This window comes from Danio aesculapii, chromosome 3 (genome assembly GCF_903798145.1).
Source record: "Danio aesculapii chromosome 3, fDanAes4.1, whole genome shotgun sequence".
NCBI lineage: Eukaryota > Metazoa > Chordata > Actinopteri > Cypriniformes > Danionidae > Danio > Danio aesculapii.
The window spans coordinates 7,253,059-7,262,349 of record NC_079437.1 but is presented as its reverse complement, the minus strand read 5'-3'; positions in this window follow the sequence as shown (position 1 = coordinate 7,262,349).

Below are 9,291 nucleotides of genomic sequence, written 5' to 3'. Positions count from 1 at the left end.
TTGTATGGAAATTTTTTTTTTGAAGTGGCCATTGTGGCTTTACATGGTCTCTTTGATACTTCATTTATCATGTTAACTTCTCTTTGTTTGCTTAAGCAACTGTGCTTTTAGTCTCGCCATAACACATTTTAAGTAATTATGTAGAGGTATTTTTAATTTTGTAATAAAAAGGGATTAGACATCCATTTTTTCCATATAAGCGAAAAGTGAAGTTTATTTATAAACTAAATTCAAGAGGATCATGTGCTTATGATGGAACACAGCTGGTCATGCATTAGCCGATTCATGGTTCACCAATCAGACGATTCCTAAGCCACTATAAATACCCTCAGTTCCAAATCACAGCCATCTTCATTTTGAACAATTCCCCCTACCACCCCTACTCCCCCTCCTTTACTAGATGGTTGGCACTCACAGCAGGAATGTGACTGGTTCAAGTCCTTACCAAGCCAGCCGACGTTTCTGTGTGGAGTTTAAACATTCTCCCTGTGCTCATGTGGGTTTTCATCGGGTCCCCCAGATTCCCCCAGATCTTATGAGCTCAGGGCTCTCTCCCAGGACAGCATGCCAAACACGCTTTATAATCTATGATCAGCTAAGTGTAAACTCTTGAAATATTTGTTGATTTTGTCAATTTGTACAAGATACCAGGTTGTGAAATTGTGTATCATCAGCATAACAGTGGAATCTAACAATGTTTTTTAATGGTATTGCCAGAGTTAGGTGTAAGGTATTCCACAGTAACACATTACTGTATTCTAATGACATTTTTAAGGAACGTAGTAATGTAGCAAATTAAATTTTAAAATTTGGTGATTTGATTTATAATTACTGATTGCGTTACTTACATTACAAATATAATTTAAAAAAAGAGAAAAATTTTTTCTTTTTAATCATATTTTCTGCTGCAATATCAGTTAATAAGCATGCACATTTAAATTGCTGGAGAATGCAAGCTGAAATAGCTGCTGACTAAAGCCATTGCTTCTTCAAGTGGAAATACAGACATTACTTTGATTTCACTGAACGGAAAAACTAAAATATTGGGTCACACTTTATTTTGATGGTCTATTTGTTGAATTTAAGTTACATTGCATCTATATGGCATCTAATTCTCATTAGACTATAAGTAGACTGTTAGGTTGGAGTTAGGCACACCAGGAAAACCGCGAGTCACATAACAACAGCTGACCAGTCAGCTTCATGCTTTTTATGGAATATACACATGTCGGTAGGCTTAATACCTCAGACAAACACAGAACACCCAAACACTGCAGTGCTTTTGCATACTATGGATGTCAGTGGTTAGAGGTATCCAATTTTCTTCATGTCTTCTTTTGTGTTAAAAAAAAAGACAAACAGGTTTGGAACAAGTGAATGATGAGAGAATTATAATTTTTGGGCAAATTTTTTAGTCTTTATATTTGTCAAGTGGGCGTCACGGTGGCACAGTGGGTAGCTCAATCGGCTTACAGCAAGAAGATTGCTGGTTCAAACCCCGGCTGGGTCAGTTGGCATTCTGTGTGGAGTTTGCATGTTCTCTTGTGGGTTTCCCCCACAAGTCCAAAGACATGCGGTATAGGTGAAGTGGGTAGTATAAATTGTTCATACTGTGTGTGTGAATGAGTGTGTATGGATGTTTCCCAGTAATGCGTTGCAGCTGGAAGGGCATCCTCTGTGTAGCGTCCTGGATAAAAGATGACTAAGTCTTTCACTGATGGTTCACGATTCATTTATTGGTCACACTCCATTGAATTAGTACACATTACTTCGTCATGAATTACCGTAAGAACTAGAAAGAAAAAAACAAACAACAAACACAAATGAATCCCAAAAGATAAAACACTAAGCCAACATCAACAATCAAACATTAATCTTAAACAAACAAACCAAAATTACCTTATTATTCCCTTAAACCAGGAGCTAAAACCCATGAAGGAGGAATCCGTAAAACAACTGCACATCTGTGCCCCTTTTACAGTGTTTCCCCTAGCGTTCCATGCTTTGTTTTCATTCATTACTAAACGCAATATATATATCCGATAGGCTCCACAATTGATGTCATAATTAAAGCCCCAAAACAACTTAATTCATTCAACAAAACAAACCATTTACCAAATACAACAAAATAACAAAAAAAAAAAATTCTAAATCATAAAGTAACACATTATTTAGTTTCTTTACACGTTGTGTAAAACATATGCTGGATAAGTTGGTGGTTCATTTCGCTGTGGCGACCCCAGATTAATAAAGGGACTAAGCCAAAAAGAAAATGAATGAATGAAACATTTGTCAAGTCAATATGTCAAGCTGCTGTTATCAACCCAATGTACTGTTTCTCAGTAAATATTTAATTAATTTGAAGAGCTGCAGTTTATTTTGTATTTTTATAGGTATATTTTGTATGTTTTAAAAGTAACTTAATGTAAAAAGTAATCATTTTACTAATTACTTTACTTTGAAGTAATTAGTAATGTAATCAGATTAAACATTTCCAGTAGTAGAACTGAGCCTTGTGGTACCCCACAGTGTACTTTTGATCTGTATGATGCCTCTTCATTAACTGATATAAATTGATAACTTTCAGATAGATAAGGACTGAACCAGGCCAATGCAGTTCCTGTAATACCAACATCGTTTTTTAGCCTCTTAAGGAGAATATTATGATTGATTGTATCAAATGCAGCACTGAGGTCCAATAACACTAAGAGAGAAATGCAACCACGACCGGACGATACATGCAAGTCATTCGTATCTGTAATGTGAAGTGCAATGCTGACAACCGAGGTGCGGATCCAAATGCAGAGTCTTTATTTAGACAGAGTGTGGTCAGGCAAGCAACGGTCAACACAGGAGCAAAAAGATGTATATGGGCAGTCCAGAGTTGTAGTCAATAAACAGGCAGAAAAACAGCAGGCCAAAAAAACAAACAAGGCGAAGGTCAAAAACACAGCAAGGCATGGAAATCATAATGTTCACAATGACAGTTTCAAGAGTTCACACTTAGATATTGTTTGACAACTGTTAGCAGGTTTGGCATGCTGTCCCGGGAGAGAACCCTGAGCTCGGAGATAGGTGAGCCCAGGGCTCCCGCCTGGTCCATAGAGCATATGAGGGGAGTACGAGATCAGGTGGTTCTCGAGAGCTCCCCGTGGTAAAAGAAAAAAGGAGGAGAAGGGGTGGATGGGGGGTTTCTTCGGAAAACGAAGATAAGAGAGTAGTTCTAGCTAGGCTACTTTTAGTGAGTTGGGGTTAATCTGATTGGCTAACTAGTGAATGTAGATGAGTGGCCAGCTGCAGTCAATCATATCACGTGCTCCTCTCGAAATTAGTTTGAAAACTTCACTTCAAGAGTTCACACTTAGATATTGTTTGACAACTGTTAGCAAGTTTGGCATGCTGTCCCGGGAGAGAACCCTGAGCTCGGAGATAGGTGAGCCCAGGGCTCCCACCTGGTCCATAGAGCATATGAGGGGAGTACGAGATCAGGTGGTTCTCGAGAGCTCCCCAAATGCAGGAGACTCGGGACAGCAGCCGTGTATTCGAAGAAACTCCCCAAAAGGCTTGGAAGGCTATATCCGGCTGCTGGATATAGTGGTTTTACAGAAAGAAAGGTAAAGGGGGCTCCTGTGGGAGCAAAGGGTGATACAGACTCCTGCGGGAGCCCGAGCAGGGTTGGCGTGGGCTATGAATACTCCTGCGGGAGTAGAGACTCGGGGAGACCCCTGCGGGGGTTAGAGCCATGGGATGGACAGGAATCCTGCTGGAGTAGTTAAAAATGGGGAAGGGGAAGTGAGGACTCCAGCTGGATAAGGGGGGGGTGAAGGGGCTGGGGTGGGGCATGGACTCCAAAGGAGTGGATTGCTCAAGGAACACTCCTTGCGGAGATAGAGCTGGGAGGTGGCAGCGCTATATATAAATATATATGTATATATGAAAATATATAGATATATAAATATATAATGGGGTAATCTAGTGCCTTGGGGGGGGGGGGGGGGGGGGGGATTTTTTTGGACTCCTGCGGGAGTCGAAGCTCCTGGACACTCCTGCGGGAAATAGAGCTGTATGTGCCATCTCCAGCTGGAGTCGGGAAGAGGAAGGGCAGGTGAAGGCCCCAGCTGAAGGGTGAATGGCAGTTGGGCGATGACCCCTGTGGGGGTCGATGCTCGGGACCACTCCTGCGGGAACAGAGCGTGATGGTGGCAGCGCTATATATAAATTAATATTTATATGCGTGGGTGCATATAGATATGAATTTATATAAATAAAATCAAACAGAGAGAAAAATAAAGCTATATTATATGTCATTGTTAAAATGACTTATAATATGTAAAAGCTAGGGCTGGGGGAGGGGCTGTGAGATGATTCCTGCGGGAACCGAAGCTCGGGGTAACACTTCTGCGGAAGTCAGATCCATGGGGGGGGGCAGGGTCCTACAGAAGTCAGGGAAAGGTGAAGGGGTGGTGAAGACTTCTGTGGCAGCGGCCAGGGGGGGGGGCGGGGGTGACAGGGGGGGCCTGGGCGGGAAAAAACTCCTGCTGGAGTAAGGTGAGTGAATAGGGAGAGAAAGCTGAGTACGACTCAGAGCCAGAAGGAAGAAAGAAGGGTTAGGTGGCTGGGTCGTGCCCGCGCCCTTGGGTGGCTGAGTAGCTCCTCCGCCCTCTGGAAGCCGGGATGGCTGTGTCTTGTCTTATCCCTGGATTGGGCTCGTGCTGTTGGCCGCTGGATTTAAGTGGTTTGCTGGTGAGGGTCCTTTGGGCTTCCTTTAGATAGCTGTGGCTGAGTCGAATTTAAGATTTGAAGGCGTCCGAAGACCACCTTCCTAGTGTTTGTATGTGTTGTTGAGATAGCCCTTTGTGTGCAGCTGTGGTGGCGGCTCCTATTCTGAATGAGTGACTGGAGTATGATCCTGGTGGAAAGCCTGAATGGTGGAGGACTGCTTTGAGGTGTTTTTTGGAACCAAAAAACGTGTCACTGAGTGGTGTGCGTCGTCTATGAAAAGGGGGGCTAGGGGACTTAAGCTTAGTGTTTTCCTATATTGTATGTAAGCTAGGAGTGTTTGGAATGGGCTTGTGGGGGAGGGGATATTAAATATGTAGATGCAGTGTCCCTTTCTGGATTGATCTGTTATACTTTGCTTGATGAGGAAGGAAATTGTTTCCTCGTCAATCAATGTCAGATCTGCGATGGTGGGGTGAATGAAGGGATCGAAGTTATAAGTTACTGTAAATTCGAAACGTCTGAAAAACCCGAAAAAGGCTAGAATAAACATAGCATCTAGAGTGTGGTCTGTATGCAAGGATAGGTATCCTTTCTGAGTGTGGAAATGCATTGGAGAGTATGTAGGGCGAGATGGGCAGTCTAATGTCTGGGAGGGTGGGATGCCTTTAATAAGGTCGGTTGTGAATTAGCAATAGAATCATAAACGGAGCCATACAAAGCTTGTGAATTTTTTTTTTTTAATTCCATTTAAATAACTCTTGATAGAGTTGGCTTAAATTGTTTGTGTGAATGCAAGTATATGATGAATAGACTGATTGTTTGCGGGGGCAAACGGGAATGAAGTGTTGTGTGGGGAATTAAATGTTTGGATGTGTTCTGTAGTGAGGAACTATTGAGATGTTCTGGGGTTACTTCCTAAAATATATTTATGGGTGTTAGAGCAAATCGTATATGCAGCATTTGTGGGAATGTCATCTTCAAAGGAGGGATGAGGTCAGGTGCGGCTCTGCTTCTGGTACCAGTTTCTAGAAACAAAAGGCAAGAAAGGGGATCAGCAATTTCCTTATAGGAACATGTACAACAGTTATAAATTATTATTATTTATTTATTTTTTATTTTTTTTAATTTCTCCGTGATATGGTCCGTTGGTAGCGCATCGGCAGTCCTGATAACGTCCCTCTAAACCTACTGAGGGGGCGGCGTCTGTACTGAGATATTAAGATATGTACTGAGGATGAAATTGGATCGTTTATAAATGAGTGGGCAGCAATTCCAGCGCTTATGAAGGAAAGCATAAGCCGGTCGCACGCCTTAAGCGCTGTTCGGTGACGTGCTGCGTTGCGCCATGCGTTTGGAATTCTAAACATATGTTCTATCAGTGTCTGCAGTGCCTAGTCACAATTCAGGACTCTTTGTATTCTGCCGCGCCACGGAGCGCTATGTGAATAGTTTAGTTTAATAACATATGAATTTGCATGTCTGGTGTGCATTAGCATAACCCCTGTATTTGTGCGCACCCCGTCGCTGTGCTGAGCGGTGCCTCCGGTGCGGGACGCCATTCAGGCCGAGTTGTTATGGCCGAGATCGGATAGATATATTCTCATCTAATCCGGGGACTGATGCTGCGAGTTGAAGTATGTGAGTGATGAAAAGGCGTCTCTGCAGGATAATGCGCGTGTGAGTTTTGATGTCCTAAGATGGACAGTTTGTGCTTAGTGCAATCTTTCTCTTCAAGAATATAGAAGGGAACTAAATTTCAGTCGATTTATTTAGGTATGCATGTATGCAATTCTGCGAATCCAAATTGATGCTTAGGAATTTTTATAGAAGTGCTTGAGCCGGAGGTTCTTCCACGATGGAAATGCCAATATTAGAAAGACTTGTCACTTTCTTATATCTTCAGATATATTATATCTTCAGAACTTATATCTCTGTCACTAAGAGATACATGTAAACGTCTAGTAGATGAACTACGTGCAAACGCCATAGTTATTGCGAGAATCCCGCAAATAGTTTCTTAAGTATAAATGTGGATACTTCTGCGTCCGAATGTTAGACAGACTGCGTAGTAGAATTGTGATGCCTGATTAATGCCAGAATCGGAGATACCAGAGATCAGGGTTTAATGGAATGACTTAAAAGCGGGGGTGATGTCGACTGCGAGCCAAGCTTTGCAGCAGACTAGATTAATTAAGAGATTTCTTGGTTTATGGCGTGGTAATTAAGGCATCTTCGTTCGGCGTGATAAATAATGCTGAAAAAGGCGGAATTATGAAAAGATGAAAGATCCGTTATTTAGACGTTTTTAGAAACGTTCTAAATCCCATTTCAGTAGGCTAATGTGAATGTGATTGACGAAGCAGCAAAAATGAGGGGATCGAACATGAATTTATTGTCGATCTCTTTTTCTATAATAGCTCTGTGATTTCTGGTTCAGCGTTGGTGGAGGGCTGGGAAGGGAGCGCCAAGATACCGGGCTTGGATCCGTTATACAGACCTGGAATGAGAAATTCAGAAAAATTAGACCAGGGTGCAAACGTAAATCAGTATAAAGATTAAAAATGTTGACAGAAGTTGACAAGTAATTTGTTTTCTTTAGACTTGGCTGACGGCGTGCGTGTCGCCGCAGTAGTAGCAGCAAGTGTGTAGACGTGAGAGGAGGGAGAGCTGGGATGGTGTCTAAAGGAGGGTAGATGGGCGGGTACGTAGCCGGTGGATCTTGGGATGGAAAATTCTTATGAGCTGGGTTAACGTAGGAGGTTTGGAAGAGAATATTGAAGAGGGTTTAGAGTGGTAAGGTTTGCTGGAAGAGGAGGGCTGGAGTTTGCACTGGATTGGGGAGCTGCAGGCTAGAAGAGTTGCGTTATTGTCCGGGAGATTCCGAGATTGCTTTAGGGCTTTCTTTGGTGGCCCGGGGTGGCGCAGTGTTTGTGGGCTGTAGCACGTAGTGTTTAGGGGGCGTAGCAGGAGCGTGTGGTTGTAATGTCCTAGGGGGGCGGAGTCAGTGAAGACGTGGATTCGTAAGGTCTTTTCGGGTTTATTGCAGCAGTATGGAATTTGTGGTTCCGGCGTCTAGGAGTTTGGAGGAGTTCTGTGACTGTCGTTGTTGGATACGAGAGACGTATGATGACGCTGGAGAAGGTACGTGGCGGTTTGAAGTAGCGGGAGATGAGGATTCATTGTGCTCTGGCTGGAGTAGCTAGGCCTTTGGCCTCTTACTGGAGCCTCAGTCTCAGGCAGACTTCCATGCTGGGCTGGGTGTTGTTGAGATGGGGCTGATGTTTCAGGGAGCGCGGAGCTTTCTTTCTTGTCCGTTGCTGTGATGTTGTGATCTCCGCCGCCTCCGTTGTTATTTTCGTTGTAGTTGACGACGATATGATGATTATGATGATGATGATGATGATGGTTGAAAATAGTTGGAGGTTGGTTTGTCCGTGAGTAGCTTTTGGAAGAGCTGGAGCGGACTTGTCATTAGTTTCTTCGGAAAACGAAGATAAGAGAGTAGTTCTAGCTAGGCTACTTATAGTGAGTTGGGGTTAATCTGATTGGCTAACTAGTGAATGTAGATGAGTGGCCAGCTGCAGTCAATCATATCACGTGCTCCTCTCGAAATTAGTTTGAAAACTTCACTTAACAAGACTCAGCAATGATAGTCTCAAAGCGAGTCGTATATATGTGTAATGTAATTAGTCAATAGGCAGCATCAGCTGTGTGAGTCTTATTAATGGAGACTTGGAGCAGGTGTGTGTGTGTGTGTGTGTTGCATGACAGGACTTGTAGTTCATGCTGAGACAGGAATATAGTTCAGGTAAATGTTCTCCAGAGATCTATGAAGGTTAGATTGCTGGTGATCGTGACAGTAACTCTTAGGATTGCTGTGTCTGTGCTTTGAAATTTTTTAAATATAGACAGGAATTTTCCACATAAATTGTGTCTCTTTAGGAAGGAACAGAGTAAATATACTTTTTTCTAGTACCTTTGAAAAATGGGCCCAATGATGCCCATCTACCTTAAGAAAAAACCTGTTTGAAATTAAGAATCACACAAGTTTGGTTGATTATACTGCAGGGACACTGTTAATAATTTAATAAATGAATAATACAAAGACCATTTGGCAGCAAATGTCGCTTTGCTCTTATAAAACATGGATTGTGTTGTACTGTCACCCACAATAATATAGCAAACTACTTGTTAAATTAATTTACTTTCACTAAGTTACCTCTTTTAAGATTGAGAGTACTTTTGACAATTAATACCTCACATAGCCATATGAACAAGGTACATTTAAGCACACACTTAGCAAATCTGTGGAGAAAGTAAAATCAACACAAACCACATCTTTCAACTGGCAAATCCAGATTCCACGATTCCCAGATTCAAAAATATTGTGAATAAACAAACACATTTTCCTTGCGTGTTATTAGGTGACAGCAAGTCAACATCTCACACCATGCACCAGCTCTGCTCTTGTTGTGGGCAAATGAAAATGTTTTTTGTGTTGGTAAGACAGAAGAGTCAGACGAAAGTTCTCATGAAAATTAATAGAGTTACAGTGGGTCCAGAAAGTAT